This window comes from Hemicordylus capensis, chromosome 2 (genome assembly GCF_027244095.1).
Source record: "Hemicordylus capensis ecotype Gifberg chromosome 2, rHemCap1.1.pri, whole genome shotgun sequence".
Classification (NCBI taxonomy): domain Eukaryota; kingdom Metazoa; phylum Chordata; class Lepidosauria; order Squamata; family Cordylidae; genus Hemicordylus; species Hemicordylus capensis.
This window is the reverse complement of record NC_069658.1, coordinates 219,687,204-219,710,827: the sequence shown is the minus strand read 5'-3', so window position 1 is coordinate 219,710,827 and position 23,624 is coordinate 219,687,204. Positions and strand designations below refer to the sequence as shown.

General features: G+C 50.4%; 1 protein-coding gene across 1 annotated transcript in view; it reads right to left on the bottom strand.

Annotated features, from left to right (window-relative positions):
- Positions 1 to 1,421, bottom strand: part of FBN3 (fibrillin 3) — a 235,163-nt gene extending 233,742 nt beyond the window's left edge. Inside the window, exon 1 of the mRNA XM_053298377.1 lies at positions 998 to 1,421. The gene's annotated coding sequence lies outside the window, so the exon portion shown is untranslated. The remainder of the gene's footprint in view (positions 1 to 997) is intronic.
- Positions 1,422 to 23,624: the final 22,203 nt, after the last annotated feature.

Sequence of the window (23,624 nt, the reverse complement as noted above, 5' to 3'; positions counted from 1 at the left end):
CTACACAGACTGGCAGCGGCTTCCCCAAGGTTGCAGGCAGGAGTCTCTCTCAGCCCTATCTTGGAGATGCTGCCAGGGAGGGAACTTGGAACCTTCTGCTTGTCCCAGAGTGGCTCCATCCCCTGAGGGAAATATCTTACAGCGTTCACACTTCTAGTCTCCCTTTCATATGCAACCAGGTCAGACCCTGCTTAGCTAAGGCGACAAGTCATGCTTGCAATCACAAGACCAGCTCTCCTCTCCTTCACTGAGGCCAAATGACGGTCTGGGTCCTGAATACCTCATATGGTCTTCAGACAATCAGATCTGGAGGTAAAGTGTCTTCCTATCTACCAAGTGGCTTCCAAGCGCAAGCAGAGTTGTGCTCAGATTTTGTCTGGAGAAGCTGCTGCCAGTCTGTGTAGGCACTACTGAGCTGGAGGGACCAATGGTCTGACTCAGTATGTGGCAGCTTCCTATGTTCCTATGTCTCAGACAAAAAGGATTGCCTTGGTCATGGATGTTGTCATCTTCGCCCATATGATGGTACCCAGTGTGTCAAGCCCTCTGTCCCATTCTTAACACAGACTTGTTTGGTGGTACCAGAAATGAGGCCTTTTTTGGTGATTGTGCCCCAACTTTGGACCTTTCTTCCTCAAGGCTTTCACTGATTGATTGCAACAGGGTCTCGGGTCTTATCTGCTGTGTATTTACAGTGTGGATTGATTTTCGCACTGCAGTTTTTCTTCTTTTAACTTGTTTTGTTAACACCCAGGGAGAACTCAGAACTGAAGGGCTCGTTATAAATGTTTTAAATAAATATACTTTAGATAGATAGATAGATAGATAGATAGATAGATAGATAGATAGATAGATATTTGGGCCTCACTGTCTGACATGAAACTCCTAGACCAACCATGAAAAATAGGAACATGCCGTTATTGCAGATAGGTTTCAAAACTTGATTGCCAGGAGGTCTAGGACCAACAAACGGAACGGAGCATTGGTGTTCACTTACCGTGAAGGCTCCTTCTGGTTGATGTTGCCAGGGACACCTCTGGGTTATCCTTTCCCACTAGCTCCAAGGCAGGACAGATTCGATTGGTTGTAGAAATTTCAGCCACGCCTCCTTGGTGCTAGGAGGATAACCCCTCCCAGTTCTTGCTGTCCGAGAGAAATACTGGTACACACCAAAGACGGACTGGACAATAAATAAACATGTGAAAAACAACCAGACTGGAGCAGCACACAGGGTTCTTGGGCTAGAGGCAAAGAGCGGATCGGTATACCCTGCGAACCCCGGAGGGAGGCCTGAGAAGGGACTCTCCACGGGAGGAGGCCAGGAGCGCCAAACTGGGTGGGTCGAGGTGTCCCTGGCAACATCAACCAGAAGGAGCCTTCACGGTAAGTGAACACCAATGCTCCGTTCTCGGTTGAACTGTTGCCAGGGACACCTCTGGGACATACCACAGCTTTTCCAACGCAGAGGGCGGGTGCGCTCCGGCCTACTCCCGAGGGAGAACCTGCTGAAGCACCCTTCTTCCAAAGGACGCCTGAATATCGGCGTAGGATTCGATCTTGTAGTGCTTAGTAAACGTAGAGGGATTGGCCCAAGTGGCGGCTCTGCAAATGTCCTGGATTGGGGCATTAGTTGAAAAGGCGGCTGAGGTGGCGGCCGCCCTGGTAGAGTGCGCCGAGATGCCTGAAGGCTGGGGTAAGCAAAGTGTCTCATACGCCAGCGAGATACACGCCCTTATCCATCGTGCGATAGTAGGTGCTGATACGGGCGAGCCCATTGATCTCGGGTGGAAGGAGACGAACATTTGGTCCGTATTTCTGAATGAGGCGGTGCGGGCGATATATTTCTTGAGGCAGCGCCGGACATCCAGGTTATGCCAGAGTTTTTCCTTCTCGTGGACCGGGCGCGGGCAAAAAGAAGGGAGGAAAACATCTTGAGACTGATGGAAAATTGGGGCAAAATGAAGGTAGGAACCCATCTTGCGATGGGTGGAAGGGGGACACCACCTTTGGCCTCATGAAGGGGTCTGGAATGAGCCTGATGGCCTCTTTCTGAAATATACAATGTGACTTGTTTTACAGACAGCACCTGCAGCACCGAGAAGAGCCTTGCTGAAGTGATGGCCACCAAAAAGGCCAATTTAAACTGTAAGATCCTGATCAGAATAGCTGCCAAAGGCTCCAAGGAGTGAGCTTGCAATGCCTTGAGGACAGTATGTAGTTCCCAAGAGGGTAACGTATGCACTGTTGGAGGTGACATCAGCGAGGCACCTCAAAGAAACTACGCTGGTGAGGATGTGACTGAGACATTTTGTCTTTTCTACTGAGAGCAACTCCATCAACGGCAATGCCTGCCGTTGCAGGGTATTCGGACATAGTCCCTTCTTGAACCCTTCTTGTAAGAAGAGCAGGAGATGATATAACTTAGCCGTGCCCTTCGGAACGGAGTTGCGAGACATCCAGCGAAGGAGTGCTCCCAATGTATATTGATAAATTCTCTCTGTCGATGGACTTTACGACGCCAGCATAGTGCTGAGAACTCCCTCCGAGTAGCCATGTTGGCTCAGGACTCGGCACTCAGTTTCTAAACGATGAGCCGAAACCAACATGGATCCGGGTGTAAAACTGGACCCTGATGGAGCAGGTCCGGGCATCAGCCTGTCCTTGGGGTGTGCTCTAGGAAAGACCAAGTCCCCTTTGGCACAAGAGTCAAAACTCTGCCCAGCCTCAGTCCCATTGTTTTAATAATTCTGAACATCAGTGGGCTGAAGTCCTCTGCCACAAAGAGGTGCTGTGACACTGAGGCATCACCAGTGTCCTCCCCTCCAGACCATTGGGTCCGGATCAAAACCTCCCCCTGAATTAATTGGGTCTTCAGGGTCAGAAGGCAGATTAGGCCACTCTGAGTTTGCAATGATTTTGTTTGTTTGTTTGTTTGTTGATTGATTGATTGATTGATTGATTGGTGCAAGTAAACCCCTAGGGCCCCCAGAGTCTGATCGGAAGCATCAGAGGAATGGCCCCGTGCCACCTTGCCAGGCAACTTGCCCAGCTCACTATGCTTAAGCTTGCTTTTGGCCTTCTTGGGAGAAGGACTGACAAACTTGCTAGGTGAGGAGCTCACACTGGGTGATCTATGCCTTCTCCCCTTTGTGGATCTCTTACTCCTCTTAGGGGGCCTAACCTGGCAGACGGTGCCAATGATTGCATTGCGAAACCATGCTTGCTACTCAGGTGGCAGCACAGGCGCAGGTAAAACAGCAGAGTTAGAACTGGATGATGCTTTAGGCCCAGTCTCTGCAGCAGACTCCCCCTGCTGGCCAAACACCATAGTCACAGTCTTAGGCTTTTCCCGCCCTTTTAGAGACTGTCTCCCTTTTACATTACCGGCTCCTTCAGGTAAAATGGAGGGATTCTTCGCAACCGTCGCCATCTTAGGAACAGAAGACGCCTGTGATGGCCTTGCTGCCCTGCCGGTCAGGTTGCTAGCCAGCTCGCCAATCCGCCTAATCTCTTCCGAGGTTGGTGGGGCGTTGGCAATAGGGAGCCTCCCAAAGCGCTCTTCACAGCCACTTCAAGCTGCCTGCAGCAGTGTGGCGCGCTGGGCCGCAGTAGAGTGAGTCTCGCAGCCCGAAGGCGGGATACTCGATGCGGCCCCTTCGACAATCGGGACGGGCGGCTCGAGAGCGGCCATCACCGACGCGGTAAAATTACGCCCTTCCAGGGGGGACTCCGTGGCCCATAGATGAGAGACGGCCGATCACGGACTGTCAACTCACTGCTGGCGAATTTTTCAGGAGGTTTTCGGGAGGTCGGAAAAGCGGCCTTGCTATGCAGGGCCTGCAGCAGCCTGCGCCAATGGGGCCTACAAAAGGCCCTGAAGCCTCCCAGGCCGAAAACATTCAATCTCTTCCCCTTGTTGGAGAAATTGCTCTGTACCTCTCTGACTGGCTCCAAGCAACGGAGAGGAAAGAGGAGATGAGGGGGGAGAGACATGGGGGGGGGAGAGAAACAGACGAAAGAAGGGTGGTTTTCTTTCTTTTCTTTTCTGGTAATAGCAAGTAATAAAGAGCAGGGACAGAAAAAAGGATTTGGAGAACGGAATGCTGTAGTTAGAGAAGTAATATCAGCAGAAAATAGAGAGAGCTAGAAAAACGCTGCCATGGAGCTTGCTGAGGACAGAAAGAACTGGGAGGGGTTATCCTCCTAGCACCAAGGAGGCGTGGCTGAAATTTCTAAAACCAATCGAATCTGTCCTGCCTTGGAGCTAGTGGGAAAGGATAACCCAGAGGTGTCCCTGGCAACAGTTCAACCGAGAAGTACTTTTTCACACAGCATGTGATCCACTTGTGGAACTCTCTGCCACAGGATGTGGTGACAGCCAAGAACCTGGATGGCTTTAAGAGGGGTTTGGATGACTTCATGGAGGAGAGGTCTATCAATGGCTACTAGTCAGAGGGCTGTGGGCCACCTCCAGCCTCAAGGGCAGGGTGCCTCTGAGTACCAGTTGCAGGGGAGTAATGGCAGGAGAGAGGGCACGCCCTCAACTCCTGTCTGTGGCTTCCGGCAGCATCTGGTGGGCCACTGTGTGAAACAGGATGCTGGACTAGATGGGCCTTGGGCCTGATCCAGCAGGGCTGTTCTTATGTTCTTATGTAACTCGCGCAGACAAGCAAAAAATTTGAAAGCCTTGGGGAAATTCATTAAGTTCCCAGAAAATCCAGGAAAACTATCCTGTTGGAAAGTACAGGGAATGCTATCTTATAGGGATACAAAGCAGTTAGAGTCACAGAGAGATGCAGCGGCCATTTGAGTGGTCAGTGTGGCATTCAACTGCCGGGCTAACCACTCAAATGGCGCTTGTGTAGAGATTAGCTGAAGAGCGGAAGCCTTGCCACAGGATGCTGGGTGCTAACGGCGGTGCCATTCCTAATTTTTCAAGGTATTCCCCCCTGCCCTCATTGCCCCCCTGGAAGCACCGTCACCCAAGGAATGCTTGCAGATTGCAAGCCTGTTTTATGTGTGTGTGCATGTCCAATCTCTCTATATTTGTTTGGCCTTGCTCCTAAGGGCAGGACTAGAGCCAATGGGTTGAACTGAATAGGAAGCAGATTCAGGCTGGACATGTAGGAGGAATGTTCTGACCAGGGGCATAGCCACTATTGGGCGACCCGGATCAAAGAACCCGGGCTGCCACCCCTCAGGGGCTGCACCTTGCAGCCCTGAAATGCCCCCCATGTCTGATGTCCGATGCGGGGGGGGGAGTCTGGTTTAGCTCCCGAGCAGGGCTGGGTGGCCTTGTTCGGGAATGAAATGGCCATCACTGCGTTTGCAGCATGGCCAGGAGCGGATCTTCCCTGCCTTGGCTGTGCTGCAAATGCAGCGCTGGCCGAGGATCTAGCACCCAAATGGTTGCAGGCAGGAGTCTCTCTCAGCCCTGTCTTGGAGATGCTGCCAGGGAGGGAACTTGGAACCTTCTGCTCTTCCCAGAGTGGCTCCATCCTCCGAGGGGAATCTCTTACAGTGCTCACACATGTGGTCTCCCATTCAAATGCAACCAGGGCAGACCCTGCTTAGCTAAGGAGACAAGTCATGCTTGCTACCACAAGACCAGCTCTCCTCTCCTCTGACATCAGATTCGGGGGCGTTGCCAACCCAGCGTCTGATGTCAGCCGTAGGGGGCGGAGTGAGCAGGGCCGCGGTGGCGGCTGGACACAGGCTGCTGCTGGTCTGGCTCCGCTACCGGTTCTGACTGTAATTGCTGTTGGACCGTGGAACAGCCTGCCTCATGCAGTGGCAGGGGCACTCCTAGGTAATTTTGGTGCCCAGACCTGAAGGGCTTTGGAGCCCCCCCCCCGGTGAGTAAAAATTGTTTTTAAAGAAAGGAAAAAGTTTTACCTGCTGCAAAGCGCAGCTCCGAAAGTTCCAGGGGGTCCTGCCAGGTCTAGGGGTCACTCCTGCTTCCTGCCACCCACCCCACCGCTGCCCCACTGCAACTTCAAAAATTCAAGCCATGCCATGTGCACAGCCGGGGTGTCTGGTGTGTGTGGGTGAGCCGAGAAGATGTCCCCCACCCCCCGTGGTCCTGGTGGCATTGGCTGGTGGAGTGGGACTCGGGAGTGGGCGCTGGGCTCGACCTCTCGACCCAGCAGCCCTTGAGAACTGCAAGGGGCTTCCTCGCAGTTCTCAGAAGCTCCGGCACGCTGTTCCTCACAAGAACTGCAAGGAAGTATATGGCAGCTTCCTATGTTCCTATGAAGACTTCTGTGAAACCCAAAGGCTTGCCTACCCCAACAACTGAGGAGCTTTAGCTTTTTAATAAGCTGGACAGCCACCTGTCAGGGATGCTGTTGCAGGATCCTGCACTGGGCAGGGGGCAGGACTAGAAGACCTCTAAGGTCCCTTCCAACTCTAAAATCCTATGATTCTATGAAACTGTAATGGAAAAGATTTAGGTTAGATATTCGGAAGCATTTCCTAACTGTACGAGGCTTTGGACGGTGGGCCTCATGCATTGGTGGGCTCTCCTTCTCTCGAGGTTTTCAGACAGAGGCTGACAGGTCGTTCTGAGAGGGCTGTGGCAGGAGCTATTGGTGGCCGGCCCTCGTTTGGGCTTCAGAGCTCTGGGTTCTTTGCCAACCCACCCTTTGGCCAACCCACCCCCTAGGAGGCGAGGACCCAGGTTCCCTTTCAAAGTGAATGCATGTACAGTCCTTCACACACAAAATGTACATGTGTCCATGTACATGTACATGTGTCCATGTACATGTGTCCATGTACACACGAAGAGCACCGCCCAATCCACAGACTCAGGGACAAGGCAAGAAGGGCATCCAAGACTTTAAAAAAGAAAGAAAGAAAGGAGAGAGATTGAGATTTAAAGGGCAAACTCCTGGCGGAAAAGAAACGTCTTCAATAAGATCTTAAAGGCTGAAAGGGAGGAGGTAGACCGAATCTGGGGGTGGAAGAGAGTTCCGAAGTGAAGGGGTGGCAACAGAGAAAGCCCTTCCTAGTACTTAGTACCTAGGGCACTAGTACTACGGACCTCTCTGAGACCAGGGACCAAAAGAAGGGCAACCTGAGAAGATCTCACAGGATGGGACAGAACTGGCCGGGAGAGGCAGTCCTGAAGGTAAGCAGGTGCTAAGCCCTGAAGGGTTTGAAAGGTGAGAACCAGCACTTTGAATTGGACCCAGAAGCAAATAGGTAACCAGCACAGCTGCTGTTCTGCACAATAGCAGAAAAAAGCCAACAGGTGTCAACCTTCTGTGTGGTGAGCCTGCAATCTTTGCACAGCGACCAGCACAGCGACCACAAGAGAGGTGTCACGCGATCATATCTCCTAGCGCCCATAATCAGGCAGGCCGCTGGATTCTGGACCAACTGAAGCTTCCGGGTCATCTTCAAAGGCAACCCCAGGTAGAGCACAGTGCAGTAATCCAGACGAGAGATGGCGAGGGCATGAGTGACCGTTGCCAGGGCCTGCCGGTTGAGATAGGACTAATGTCTGAATAGGGCTAGTAAATGAAAGCCTTCTGTGAAATCCAGAAGCTTCCATACCCCTACACCAACCCAAGAAGGCGCAATAATCAATGGTGTTATCACAACGTTCACACCTCTTAATAAAATATAATGAAAATGATGGTGCGTCTAAGCAGAAAGTCGGCATTTTAAAATCATCTAAATAGAAGGGGTTCCCAGATTGTTTTTTTTTTAAACTAGTGTAGCCCATCAGTCACAAACCTTTAACTCAGGTACCCTAGAGAGCAAGGGTGGGCAAATTTGGCTCTCCAGCTGCAGTTGAGCTACAACTCCCATCTTCCCCAGCCACAATAAATGTTGGCTATGGTTGATGAGTTGTAATTCAACCACAGCTGGAGGAACAAGTTTTCCCATCCCTGCAATAGAGACTGTGTGTTAGGGATGTGCACAAACCAAGATTCGTGCATAGGTTTAGCGCCAAACCAGTTCGGACAAGGTCTGCCGCATGCACGCGTTCTTGGGGGCAGCACCATCTCAGCAGGAAGCTGCATGCGGCAGCAGAGAGCAGGTAAGGACTTACTCTCCTCTTTTTTTAAAGATCCTGCTCACTCACCGCTCACTTCCCAGCAGCACCAAACTAGTTCGGATCTTGCCCGTACCGGTTTGGCGCACGAACCTCAATTTGTGCAAAAGAGGAGATGAGACGAGAGCAGAGAAGGCTGCTGGCAACCTGCCCTCCTTCCGGCCACTAGCATCACTTCCAACGCTTGCAAGAGTTGATTTGGAAAAGGGGGCAGGTCCCCCCGCCTCCGCAGGGGTGCAGGGCAAGGCAGGTTTTGACACCTTACCTTAGGCCACCCCTGCCAGCAGCAGCCAGCCAGGTCTTTCCAGGAAGTCCACAAAATCTAGACGAGTTTTAAAAGGGAATTAGACAAGTTCAAAAAGTCCCCTGCTAACTGAGCAAAGAGACACCTTTTAAAAGTGGTGATTCTCTTGGTTGAGCAGGAGGAGAGCAGCTGGTGCCCACATCCTAAGGAGCAGAAGCTTCTGCACTGTGGCCCATTTTTGTTGAAAGGAAAGCAAAGATTGCAGGCTCACCACACAGAAGGTTGACACCTGTTGGCTTTTTTCTGCTATTGTGCAGAACAGCAGCTGAGACAGGCTGCTCCGCCTGAGTTGTTCGTCATCCCCGCCTGCTGGCGAGAAGGGCATTTTGGAAGACGCACCCTCCGGGATGCAGGCAGGTTCCTATCCAATGCATCAGTTGCAAAAAGGGGGTTGAAGTAAGGATATTTCCGTTGGAAGATAGAGGCTGTCTGGAGAGCCATATTTGTGAGGGGGAAGAGGCCTCCACACATTCCAAAGTGGGTTTTTTTTGTCACCTCAGGAATGACTCAGAGGATCTGGAGGAGGGTGGCCTCCCCTCTCCGTCTCAGCCTCTTTAGTAGACACATTTGGGCAGATGGAATGCAGCCCTGAGCTTCTGCTCTGTTGCCTCCTGCCCCATCCAGCTCAAAAAGATTCTGCTTCCTGAAAGGATTGGGGGTTAAGTCAGAGTTACCTTTGCTCCCCTCCACCGTAATCCACACTGCTAGTCATTGGGCGGAAAGAGACAGACCCAGTGCTTCAGGGCTGGTTTCCTCTCTTCAAGTTCACAGCATACTGGGGTGATCATTACTGGAGATTAGGCCTGATGGGGGTATTTTAAAAGTCCGTCTCACTCATCTGCAGGAATGCTGCAGACCCTCGTTGCAGCCACATGGAGAATGGCACTTCGGGACCAACTTTTTCCCCACAGTGGATCAATCTTAGGAACATAGGAAACTGCCATATACTGAGTCAGACCATTGGTCGGTCTAGCTCAGTATTGTCTTCACAGACTGGCAGCGGCTTCTCCAAGGTTGCAGGCAGGAATCTCTCTCAGCCCTATCTTGGAGAAGCCAGGGAGGGAACTTGGAACTTAGATGCTCTTCCCAGAGCAGCTTCATCCCCTGAGGGAAATATCTTGCAGTGCTCACACATCAAGTCTCCCATTCAGATGCAACCAGGGCAGACCCTGCTTAGCTAAGGGGACAAGTCATGCTTTCTACCACAAGACCAGCTCTCCTCCTTCCTCATGCAGTGGTGGGCTCTTGCTCTGTAGGAGTGTGAACGAACCGTTCATTGTAGAATCGGTTCACATAAAACTGGGCCAGTTTGGCGGTTCAATCGCGAACCGCACTGAGGTCAGTTTGGTCCACGATTGAACCGGACCAAGCCCAGTTTGCTGTGAACTGGTTCTACATTGAATGGTTAGTGGCCAGCAGTGGGAGAGCGGCGAGAAAGGTTGTTTAAGTCTCTTAACTGGCTCCCCGCCGCTCACTGCCCCCCTCCCCAGCCGAATCGCCAGCCGGATTACTATTTAAATAAAGGAGGCCTGCACGATGGTGGTGTGGCTCCAGTCTTTGCGCATGCTGTAAAGAACCTATCTAGCCTCTCCCCTGCCCCTTTACTTGTAAAGGGGAATTCTCTCACCAGAGTCCCCATTACAAGAATTGCCGCCTGAACTGCCAAACTGGTTTGCTTGAATGGACTGGACGGTCACTTTGATCGAATCATTTGGGGGGACGTGGTTTGGTTTAAATTCGATTTGAATTCGAACTGAAATGCAGTTTGGGGTTCATGCACACCCCTATCACTCTGCTTCACTGGAGTTTTATAAACAGAGACTGAATGGCCACCTGTCAGAGATGCTGTAGCATTTTCCTGCACGGAGCTGGGCTTTGAAGACCTTCAAGAACCCTTCCCACATTATCACCTTCAAAACCCTTCCTACATTGGTCTTGTGCTGGTCTTGTGGTAACAAGCATGACTTGTCCCCATAGCTAAGCAGGGTCTGCCCTGGTTGCATATGAATGGGAGACTTGATGTGTGAGTACTGCGAGATATTCCCCTCAGGGGATGGAGCCGCTCTGGGAAGAGCAGAAGGTTCCAAGTTCCCTCCCTGGCAGCATCTCCAATATAGGGCTGAGAGAGATTCCTGCCTGCAACCTTGGAGAAGTCGCTGCCAGTCTCTGAAGACAATACTGAGCTAGATAGACCAATGGTCTGACTCAGTATATGGCAGTTTCCTATGTTCCTATGCACATTATTCTGTGATTCTAAGAATTCTAAGAATAGCCTCATTATCTTACATTTAGCAGAGGAGAAAGTAGCTGGAGCATATCATTTCAGTTCTATTCTAACCCCTGCAAACTTGGCCAAGAGGCACCTTTTCAAGTAGATATTGAGGCTCTCCACACAAACAGTGTGGAGAGCCTGCATGGCTCCTGCAGGGAGAGCAGGCCTGACCCGCTCTCTCTGCAGACAAGCACAGAGCCTGCCCTGGCCAGCCGGATTGGCCGCCCACAAGATTACTGGCTCCAGCCCCTGGCAGGCCCAGGATGGCCCACACCAGTGTGTGGGCCATTCTGGGGGGACCCCCAATGCCGGGAGGCTTGCTGCAGCCTCCTGGTTGGGGGTCTACTTGCGAGTCACCATTGCATGGAGCCACGCTCCATCTCACAATCTTGAAATTGTCCCACGATCTTGAAAACGGGGTTAGCGGAGCGCTCGCTTGGCTAACCTCGTTTAAGGGGAGGGCTACTTTGGTGGGCTAGCCACCACTGACCCACCGGGTTCGCCCGCAAGCCTTGTGGTTCTCACGATGGGGGAAGACCGGGCTGGGCTCCCTTAGCCTGGTTTCCCCCCATCGTGAGAATAGCCTCATTATTTTACATTTAGCAGAGGGGAAAGCAACTGGCCATCCCCAGCACAGCATCCTTCCAGTGGCCACTAATGGTGTCTCCTGTTAGCCTACTTTCCTTAAGAAAAGTAAGCTTATGAGATCACCTGGCATTGTGTGTGTGCGTCCGCGTGTGTGTGTCCTGTCCCCCTGATAAATCTAGCAATGCCTGGACCAATATGAACCAAATGGGAACAGTTGTAGGGACACATAGGGACACCACGATGATGCCATCCACCCCAATTCAAGGTGGCAGACACATAAATGTTTGAGGTGCAAATGGGCTAATGTGAACTGCCGAACCGATTTGAAACAAATTTTCTACCTACAACATTTGTAGGGACATAGGAACATAGGAAACTGCCATATATTGAGTCAGACCATTGGTCTATCTAGCTCAGTATTGTCTTCACAGACTGGCAGCAGCTTCTCCAAGGTTGCAGGCAGGAATCTCTCTCAGCCCTATCTTGGAGAAGCCAGGGAGAAAACTTGAAACCTTCTGCTCTTCCCAGAGTGGCTTCATCCCCTGAGGGGAATATCTTGCAGTGCTCACACATCAAGTCTCCCATTCATATGCAACCAGGGTAGACCCTGCTTAGCTATGGGGACAAGTCATGCTTGCTACCACAAGACCAGCTCTCCTCTCCTAGGGGAGGAGGGACATATAGGGACATCTCAGTGGTGTAGTTTGTGATGATGTCATCCACCCCAGTTCAAGATGGCAGATGTGTGAATGTTAGAGGCTTAAGATGGCTAACTTGTGAACTGCCTAACCCATTTGAACCAAATCTGCTACAGCTGTAGGGACACATAGGGACACCTCAATGGCATAGTTTGTAATGAAGTCATCCATCCTGATTCAAGATAGAGGATGTGTGAATGTTTGAGACTCAAGTGGGCTAAAGTGTGGTCCACCTAACTGATCTGAAGCAAATTTAATACCGTTGTAGTGAGGGACACCTCAATGGCATAGTCTGTGATGATGTCATCCAGCCCAATTCAAGATGGCAGACACAAAAATGTTTGAGGCACAAGAGGGCTAACTTGTGAACTAGCTTCTGATATGCTTCATACCATTATTCTTATTCGTAACAACAATAATAATATGAATATAATAATTTGAAGGATGTCAGAAGTGAGATATAGTTATTATTTATTATTATTGTTATTATTTCACTAGCTTCTGATATGAATCCAGATTCAATTCAAAATATTGATATTTGTCTTCAAAGCTAGGAATGGCCAACCTCTCTAGCTGTTGGACCACAACCCCCGTCATCTCCAGCCACAAAATATGCAGCAGTAGATGATAGGAGTTGTAGTCCAACAAATTCTTAACTTGGCCACCCGTGCCATAAATCTGGGACTAGGTTACCTAAAGGTCCACCTGCTCCTGTATGAACCTGCTAGTCACACCCTCTGCCCTAGCTGACCAGAACATTCAAAACTTCAAAATCTAGGGAGGAATTCAATTGAGGAAAATTTCATAAGCAGCCCAGTGGTCAGCAGAAGTTAGTTTTAGAACTAGGTATATGCTTGCTGTAGACCCCAACCATTGATATGGGCTCACATGGAAATGAATACATTGAAGGTCCAGATTACCCCCTCCCCCTTGAATTTAAACTTGGAACCATTGGTTACTTGCTGTGACATTTTTAATGACTTTTTCTGCGGGTAAATTTCTCATATTCAGGCTGAATTGGATTCCACAGTTACTGCAGAGTCTATTGTGAAGGTGTCCAGCAACTCCTCTTATGAGATTAGATTGGATCATTTTCAGTTTGTGACTCCTGAGGAAGTGGACAAACTGCTTTGGACTGTGCATCCTACAGCCTGTTCTCTTGACCCTTGCCCAACTTGGCTTATCTCATCTGATAATTACGTATATTATCAGAGAGGGTCTGGTAAATATTATAAATGCTTCTCTGAGGGTGGGCAGGATGCCTGCTTGTCTTAAGGAGGCTATTATTAAACCACTTTTGAAGAAAGCTGCACTGGATCCCTCAGTTAGCTAATTACAGACCTTTTTCTAATCTTCCGTGGTTGGGCAAGGTGATTGAGTGGGTGGTAGCCTCTCAGCTCCCAGACAGTTTTGGATGATGCAGATTATCTAGATCCATTTAAAACTGGCTTTTGTGTAGGCTATGCGGTTGAGATTGCCTTGGTTGGCCTGATAGATGATCAAAAACTGGCTATCCACAGAGGGAGTGTGATTCTGCTGATCCTTTTGGATCTCTCTCTGCGGCTTTCAATACCATTGATCATGGCATCCTTTTGGGCTTCCTGAGGGAGGTGGGATTGGGTGGCACTGTTTTACTGTGGTTCTGCTCCGACCTCTCTGGTAGATTCCAGATGGTGTCACTTGGAGACTGTTGTTCTGCTAAGCGACAACTAAAGTGTGGAGTTCCACAAGGTTCCACACTGTTTCCAATGAAATCACTGGGAGAGATCATCAGGAGGTTTGATTGAGGGTGTTACCAATATGCTGATGACACTCAGATTTGATGACATACCTGGCAGACCTGGTATATATTACAGAGACTTGGTTGGGGGAGGCTGGTAGTCCAGTCTGGTCCCAGCTTCTCCCTCCAGGGTACTCTATTGAAGAGCAGGTGAATGGATGTCGGTGGGCTGTGGTCTATAAGAATAACCTCTCCCTGACTAGTCTCCCTGTGGAAGTGTCTGATCTTATTGAATATGTGTATCTAAGTTTGGGGACCAGGGATAGACTGGAACTTCTGTTGGTGTACTGATCGTCCTGCTACCTGATGGAGTCCCTAACTGAGCTGGAGTACTTGGTCTTGGGTTTGGCATTGGAGTTCCCCAGGTTTGTGGAGCTGGAGGACTTCAAGTCCACTTTGAGACCAATGTGTCCAGGGCGGCTCAGGAGTCTTGGGACCGAGCCACATTGCAGGTCGTGCGTTTGATCTGTTCTTTCACTCTGATCAGGGTGGTGTTCTGTGGGTGGGGACTCCTGTGATTTCTCATTGTCATGGACGGACCACCATCTGGTTAAGGTTGGACTCACAGACACACACCACCTTCGCAGGGGCGTGGGGCCCATTAGAATGGTCAGCCCAAGAAGGTTATTGGATCCAATAGGGTTCCAAGAAGCCTTGAGGGATTTAGTGTTGGCTCTGCTGGTGATCCTGTTGATGCCCTGGTGGAGAACTGAAACAGCAAACTCACCAGGACAGTAGACAAGATCGCTCCCAAGTGTCCTCTCTGACCCGCTTCAAAATTGGCCCCTTGGTATATGGAAGAACTACGTGGGCTAAAGCAGCAAGGTAGATGAGTGGAGCGCAAGTGGAGGAAGACTCGACTCAAATCCGACAGATTACAACATAGAACACATTTGAAGATCTATGCTCTAGCAATACAGGCGGCAAAGAAGCGATTCTTTTCAGCCTGTATTGCTTCCACAAGTTCACGTCCAACAGAGTTGTTCAGGGTTGTGAAAAGGCTAGTGAGTGCCCCTCTTCCCTTCAATCAGAATTTGGAGCCATCTATTACCCGCGGTGATGTATTTAATGATTTTTGTGTGGGTAAAACCTCTCGTATTCGGGCCGACTTGGATTTAAACCCCACAATTACTGCAGTGTCTGAATCAGAGGTGTCCAGCGATTCCTCTTATGTGGTCAGGCTGGAGCAGTTTCAGTTTGCGACTTGTGAGATGTGGACAAGCTGCTTGGAGCGATGCGGCCTACCACGTGTTCTCTTGACTCTTCCCCAACATGGCTAATACTCTCTGGCAGGGAGGTTGTTGTAGAAGGCCTAGTAGATATCATAAATGCTTTTCTGGGGGAGGGCAGGATGCCTCCTTGTCTTAGGAGGCTATTATTAGACCACTTCTGAAGAAGCCTGTCTTGGATTCTTCAGAGTTGAGCAACTATAGGCCTATCTCCAACCCTCCATGCTTAGGAAAGATAATTGAGTAGGTGGTGGCCTCCCAACTCCAGGCAATCTTGGATGAAACTGATTTATCTAGACCCATTTCAGACTGGCTTTCGGGAGGGCTATGAGGTGGAGATTGCCTTGGTTGGTCTGATGGATGATCTCCAATTGGGAATTGACAGAGGAATTTTGACTCTGTTGGTCCTTTTGGACCTCTCAGTGGCTTTCGATACTAGCGACTGTAGTATTGTTCTGGGGCGTCTGAGGGGTTTGGGGGTGGGAGGCACTGCTTTGCAGTGGTTCCACTCTTACCTGTCGGGCAGATTCCAGATGGTGTCTCTTGAGGACTGTTCTTAAAAAACTGAACTTTGGTATGGTGTCCCTCAGGGCTCCGTATAGTCTCCGATGTTGTTTAACATCTACATGAAACCGCTGGGAGAGATCATCAGGAGATTTGGTGCAGGGTGTTATCAGTATGCTGATGACACCCAAATCTTTTTCTCCATGTCAACATCATCAGGAGAAGGCATAACCTCCCTTCTTGCTGAAGTAAGAGCCTCCCCATTTCTTACAACTTTTAAAAAGGCATTCAAGATGCATTTGTTCACCCAGGCTTTATTTAGATACTAGCTGACACGTGCGGCCGCCGCCGCCCTGCGGGGGCCGAGTGCGGCCGCCACCGCCTCGCCTCCGCGGCCGGGCCCGGCCAGTCCCGCCGCCTCGCCTCTGCGGCCCGGCCAGTCCCGCCGCCTCGCTTCCGCGGCCGGGCCCGGCCAGGCCAGGCTACCTCTCTCTCTCCTCCCACCCCCCCGTCTCCGGCGGGGCAGAGTGCGGCCGCCGCCGCCGCCAGCGGGCCTGGCCGGCCCCAGAGTGCCGCCGCCGATGCCGCGGCCGGCCCCAGAGTGCCACCATCAGGCCCGCCGCCTTGCCTCCGCGGCCGGGCCCAGCCCGGCCAGTCCCGCCGCCTCGCCTCCGCGGCCCGGCCAGTCCCGCCGCCTCGCTGGGCCGCGCCGCCTTGACCCGCCTTGCTGGGCCTGCCGCTCGCTGGGCCCTGCCACCACGGCCTGGCCCGCCGCCATCGCTCTGGGTCCGCCGCCTCGCCCCGCCTCGCCTCACGGCCGGGGCCGCTGCCACCTTGCTGGGCCCACCGCCTCGCTGGGCTCCGCCGCCGCGGCCCTGGGCCCGCCGCCTTGCCTCCGCAGCCGCCCAGCAAGCGAATTCTCCTGGGTGTGCTGCCAGCCAATCAGGCGCCCCCTGCAGCTCAGCCAATCAGCTGGGCTGCCAGGACGCACTTCTCCTGGGCACACCCAGGAGAATTATATATATAGATTGTTTTAATTGTGTTTTTAATAGTTTTAACATTTTAAATTTTGATTTTTGTAATGTTTGAATCTCATTATCTGTTGTTTTTATTGGTTTGTTGTAAATTGCCCAGAGACTTGCATTTTGGTTGGTATACAAATGTGTAAATAAATAAATAAATAAATAAATCTACTTCTCCATGCTGACCTCATCAGGAAATGGCATATCTTCCCTAAATGCCTGCCTGGAAGCAGTAATGGGCTGGATGAGGGATAACAAACTGAAGTTGAATCTAAATAAATAAATAAATAAATAAAATAAGACAGAGGTGCTGACAGGGGTGGGGTGGGGGGGCTTGGACCCAGGAGATGGTTTAGATCTGCCTGTTCTTGGTGGGGTTACACTCCCCATGAAAGATCAGGTATGTAGCTTGGGAGTGCTCCTGGACCCAAAGCTCTCCCTGGTTTCTCAAGTTGAGGCAGTGGCCAGGAGCGCTTTTTATCAGCTTCGGCTGATATGTCAGCTATGTCCATTTCTAGAGGTGAATGTCCTTAAAACAGTGGTACATATGCTGGTAACTTCCAGGGTTGACTACTGTAGTGCGCTCTATGTGGGGCTGCCTTTGTATGTAGTCTGGAAACTACAATTGGTACAGAATGCGGCAGCCAGATTGGTCTCTGGGACAACTCGAAGGGACCACATAACACCGGTGTTAAAAGAACTGCACTGGCTGCTGCTATGTTTCCGGGTGAAATACAAAGTGCTGGTTATTACCTATAAAGCCCTTAGCGGCTTGGGTCCAGGCTATTTGAGAGAGCGCCTCCTTTGTCATGAGCCCTGCTGCCTGTTACAATCTTCTGGAGAGGTCCAGTTATGGTTGCCACCAGCCTATTTGGTGGTGAACCAGGGCCAGGCTTTCTCTATGGCTGCCCCAGGGCTTTTGGAAAATTTTGTACACCTCCTAGAGATGTACATATCAGAGGATATAAAAAATATGATAAACAAACACATTATTTGGGCCTAATTTTGAACCTGCCTGGGTTTTACTACCAGCCTCACAATCTAAATACAGGGTCCTTCCAGTGTTCCAATAAATCCCACTGTTCCAAGCATGAGTTTACACACCTTTCACACACTCCTGCAGGCTTCACATACTCCTGCAACAAACTCATGCTGTGTTCAAAAACAGAGCAGGGCCCTTTAAGATGTGCATGAACCGGTTCGGTGGTCCTTTTACAGACTGCTGAATCAGTTCACAAGGTCCAGCATTTGGCAGAACTGGTGTGTGTGTGTGTGGGGGGGGGGGTACCTTTAAGCAGTAAGGAGGGTGCTCTTACATACACCCCCGCCGTGTTTCCCCCGCCGGCGCTGTGACCAAGATCGCTGGCTTGGGGCAGCAGCGTACCCTCTTGCTGCCCTGGTCAGCATCAGAATGGAAGTGGCTGGTGCGCATGCATGTGCGCAATGTGTGCATGCGCACTGCCCACTTCCGGTCTGACACTGACCAGGAAGGCAAGAGGGTACACTGCCGCCCCAAGCCAGCAATTCTGGTCACAGCATTAGTGGGGGGAGCACGGCGGAGGGGGGTAAGAGCACTCTCCCTACTGCTTGTGCGGAGTGGCAGCGTACCCTCTTGCCTCCCCGGTCAGTGTCAGACCAGAAGTAGCCAGTGCATGTGCACACATTGCGCACATGCACGCGCATCAGCTACTTCCAGTCTGATGCTGACCAAGGCGGCAAGACAGTATGCTGTCGCCCTGAGCCAGCAATTTTGGTCACAGCACTGGTGTGGTCACAGCGCCAGTGGGGGAAATGCTGCAGGGGTTAAGTGCACCCTCACTCCTGCTTAAAGGTAACACCCCCCACCACCATCGAACCGCCATTCGGCCGGATCATGCACATCCCTAGGGTCCTTGTGCAACTTTTGCAGTGCCACCTGTTGGCCAGCTGACCAATTGCTACTACAAATGAGTGTACTTTGTAGAACGCAAGCGCTGGCCAGCAGGTGATGCTGCCAAAGTTATGCAAGAGTGCTGCTGCGTGTCTGAACACAGTGTGCATTTGCACTATGAAGAATGATACAAGCCTGTAGTAGAGCGTGAATCAACTTGTGCTTGAAACAGCACAGAAACTGCAGAATTTATTGCCATCCGGAAGTACTGACAAACCTCATTGTACTATCCCTTTAAAACGCTGAATTCCACAGCCTGTTCAAGTTTACTTCAAAGATCCCTGTATAATCCCCTGAAATTAACAAACCAAAGCATCTAGAGTAACTGGCAATTCTTCAATCAAGCAAAACTCAAATGCCTAGCTTGCAATTATGCCACACTTTAAATATTGATTCTGAGCCCCTTGACATAAATATGAGATCATGAAATAGCCAGGCTTCCAGACTGAAGAACTGCCCACAAAACTCCTTTAAAAAGTAACAAGTTCCACTTACATGGTAGCTGATGATGCTTAGTAAAATCTAAATTTCTCTGCAGGCGTCTACATCTTGTTAACAGCCCGCGTAGATTGCAACCTAGAAAGCTGTGTGAATCTACCTTCAATCCAAGGGCCTTGGTTGTACTTGAAAGATCTGGGGCCTGGGCCCATAGACCCTCTTTTGAAAATTCAACTCAGTCATACCCACCAAGAAAAATTATGTATGCTCATAATATTATAAAGCAGCATTAGTGAAGGTGAAAGCGTCAGAGAGCTAAGTGAGACTCAGAGCTCTGGGAGGGTGCCTCCACTGCTGCCCTTCCTTTCTGGAAGAGGACATGAGGTGGCTGATGGGATTTGGGGCTCTGAGCAATTCATTGAGGGCCCGTGCCCCATAAGCCACCCCCTAATGAAGCCTCAGCCCCCAGCTTCAGTACACTGGAAATCTAGGCCATGAGGACCACATGTTTAGGTGGTACCACTTAGATCATGGTGTGTGTGTGTGTGTGTGTGTGTGTGTGTGAGAGAGAGAGAGAGAGAGAGAGAGAGAGAGAGAGAGAGAGAGAGAGAGAGATTGTATGACGGAATGTCCTCAAAAAAAAAAAATCCCTGCACATAGAAAACAAGCATGCAGGCGCTGAAGAGCAGCAGTTGGTCAGAGATGGCCACTTCCTGCATTCACTGTACATTGGGAGAGAGCGACATCATCTGCCTGCTAGGCTGGAATTCCCTTGGTGTTAATTGGGAGACATTCTATATCTGCAGTGCTCTAGAGCAGGGATTCTCAACATTGGTTCCCCAGATGTTGTTGGACTTCAACTCCCATAATCCCCAGCCAAAGGCCACTGGGCCTGGGAATTATGGGATCTGAAGTCCAATAACATCTGGGGACCCAACATTGCGAATCCCTGCTCTAGATCTTCCTTTTTGCAATTTGTGTCCAACTCCTCTTTGTATCATCCCGCAAAGCCATGGTTTGCTCTGTTCATGAGCAAGAACACATGTGCAAGAACTTTCTTGCCCCATTCACATCAAGATTTATGAAACCAAGACAGCTGCTGGTCAGGAGAGCTGATCTTGTGCTGAGGTAAAGTGTGCTGTCAAGTCGATTTCGACTCCTGGCGCCCACAGAGCCTGCCTCCTCCCACGCAGTATGAGATGATGCCTTTCAGTATCTTCCTATATCACTGCTGCCTGATATAGGTGTTTCCCGTAGTCTGGGAAACATACTAGCGGGAATTCAAACCTGAAAACTTCTGCTTGTTAGCCAAGCATTTCCCTGCTGCGGCACTTAAGGTGACTGGTCTTATGGTAGCGAACATAAATGGTCCCCTTTGCTAAGCAGGGTCTGCCTTGATTTGTATTGAGATGGGGGGCTATCACACAACACATAATCAACTTGTGGAATTCTCTGCCACAAGATGTGGTGACAGCCAACAGCCTAGATGGCTTTAAGAGGGGTTTGGATGACTTCATGGAGGAAAGGTCTATTAACGCTACTGGTTGGAGGGCTATAGGCCACCTCCAGCCTCAGAGGCAGGATGCCTCTGAGTACCCGTTGCAGGGGAGTAACAGCAGGAGAGAGGGCATGCCCTCAACTCCTGCCTGTGGCTTCCAGCGGCAACTGGTGGGCCACTGTGCGAAATAGGATGCTGGACTAGATGGGCCTCCTTGGGCCTGATCCAGCAGGGCAGTTCTTATGTTCTTATGACTACATGTGAGCGCTGTAAGATATCTGGGTATCTGTGCCATAGCACAGTGGAAGAGCATCTTCATGCTTGCATGCAGAAGGTCCCAGGTTCAATCCCTGGCAGCATCACCAGGCAGGGTGGGAGAGACACCTGCCTGAAACTTTGGAGAGCCACTGCCAGTCACTGTGAACAATACAGAGCTAGCTGGACCAAGGGTCTGACTTGCTATAAGGCAGCTTCCTATGTTCCAAGCTGGTTTAGATTTGCAACGCAGATGTGTTGTCCGGCAATTTATTTATTTTATTTGTATATTTACATCCCCCTCTTCATCCAAAGAGCTCAGAGTGGTGTACATAGCATTGTTTGTCCTCACACAACCCTGTGAAGTAGGTTAGGCTGAGAGAGAAGTGGCTGGCCCAGAGTCACCCAGTGAGTTCATGCCTGAATTTGGGATTTGAACTCGGGTTTCTCCAGTTCTAGTCCAACATTCTAACCATTGTACCATAACAGCCTTCCAAGAGCAGCAGAGTTCCACACTGGGTGTCATATGGCCAGGGCATTGTGGGGTCACCTTAGCATCGTTACCTCCAGAAGTTATGGGTCCTAGCCCTAGATCTCACTTGGGGGTCAAATGAGACATTTGCATTTTTTTTAAAGGTGTGCTTAAATCCAGGCGCACTAGGTGCACTAGTTCCTCTCCTGAGAACTAGTCCTCTCCTCTTTCTATGCAACATCCCCTCAGATAGTTGAAGATGGCTCTCATATCTCCCTTTAGTAGAGGTGTGCACGGAACCAGGCCGGCCGGTTTGGTTCGAATCCAAACCAGATTCGAACAGGCCTGATCCGGTTCCAGCCGAACCGGGTCTGGTCCAGTTCGGCCACTGAACTGGGCTGAACCGGTTCACGGACTGGTTCAGGGGATATACTTCTAAAGGAGAATCCAGTGAGGACCTTTCTTGAGGCATCCCCAGCTTGACTGTTCCCCTTGGTGCTGGTGGTGCCAAGGCCACCAATTGATGGCGTGGCAGCAGAAGAGGGCTGAGACTGCATGGCTGTTAGGAGCAGCTTCGCATCCGCACAAAACTAGAGGTCGTGGGCCACCAAACTCCAGTGGTTACACGACCGGCAATTGGGACAGGTGTATGCAATGGGCCATAAGAACAGCCCTGCTGGATCAGGCCCACGCCCCATCTAGTCCAGCATCCTGTTTCACACAGTGGCTGTCTGCCACATGTACACTTATGCAGGATTGGATGTCTTGGGACTGTGAGCAGCACCCCTCTATGTGATTTGGAGTTGCAGGCTTGCAACCTCATGCTTGGATATTGAGCTCACAGGATCGTGGACTCTGCACATGCTCAGATATGCTATTTGGTCACTTGGCAGAAGCAAACATGGGGCTATACTGCCCACAGTCAGAAGAACAAATGACTGCAGGGACCCCACCCCATGGCCTCTCTTGTAAAACGGGAGGAAGCTAGCAAGCAGACCCAGGTCAAAAAGGCCATCACCAGAGAAATAGATAAAGTCCTTTCTTTGGCAATGGGATTAGCTTTATTAATCGCTCTTACAGCAACTCAGCACACCCCCAGCCTCCTATCACTACATTAATGTGCTGCTAATGAGCAAAGGTGGGGTGGTTAGCAGGAAAAGAAACCCATCTCTCTCAGGAAGAGATGCCCTGCTCTCAGATAAAGCTTTTGAGTTCACCTGTTCAGTATTCCATGCACACCAACCGACCAGCCATTCACCTTTTGTTTCTTAAAGAGCACACCCACTTGCTTGGTTCATGCAAACATTAACTTCTGTGTTACGCAGGAGTTTCATCCCCTGCAGCCAGGCAGGGCGCATGACGTTTGCATTGCCCCAGGGCATGATTTTGCCTATTTCCTCCCCTGCTAACTTGGCAAAGAGGCACCTTTTTAACATGGTGATTCTTTTTATTTAGCAGGGGGAGAGTAACTGGCCCTATCCACCCCCAGCACAGTACCTCCAGTGACTGTTGCTGGTGTCTATCTTATGTTTCTTTTTAGACTGTGAGCTCTTTGGGGAGAGGTAGAGATTTATTTATTATTTCTCCATGTAAACCTTTGTTGAAAAGCGGAATATAAATGTTTGTTGTTGCTGTTGTGTTGTTGTAGTATTTGTACTCCTGATTCAAGCAAATAGTCAGGAGAAGCAGAAGGGGTGGGGAAGAAGGAGGGGAAAACACCAAAGAGAAGCACCCTGGACCTATCCTGGAAGCAAACGCTCTAGTGCTCCCCTAGCTTGCAAGTGGCACATCTGTGCCACTTGACCTTTCTTTTTTCCTGCCTTCTCACTTTGCCTCTGCAAGGAGAATGACCTCCGCGCCCCAATCTACAAGTGCAGCCAACACACCTCTGGGTCGGGACCGGCAATACCAACTGCCCATCCCTTTGGAACTCCTCGTTCCCCTTTCTTTCCTCTCAAAGCCTGCATTTTGGGTCCTCTCTCCAGTAAACCTGAAGGTGATTTATTGACAAATTCGGACCTTAAGCTAAAATGCTTCTGCGTGACACTATAGTTAATACTGTTAGTTAAGATTCCATTGCCTCCTCCCCTTTGCCTAATCAAACTTTTGTTTTCCTGTACCCCTCTTATCCCTAAATAAATCTGATTGTATCCTATTTCTGTCTCTGCATCATTTCCAGACCAAAACTTTGCACAAATCGATACTGTAATAGACTCTTCGCCATAGTCTCACTGATTCCCACACTAACCCCAAAATAGCCCCGGAGTGTTTGGCCAGCTCCCCTGAACAGTTCTGTTAACAAGCGGGAGAGGTCCAGGTACAGGGGCCTCACCAAAAGTATCTACTGCAGACACCAAGCAAAGGGGTAGCTGCAGGGCAGTAGATACTGCCAAGGACAACTGGAGTGGGCGTTGATGACAGATTCATTTAGTGTTCATAGGAACATAGGAAGCTGCCATATACTGAGTCAGACCCTTAGTCCATCTAGCTCAGTATTGTCTACACAGACTGGCAGCGGCATCTCCAAGGTTGCAGGCAGGAATCTCTCTCAGCCCTATCTTGGAGATGCTGC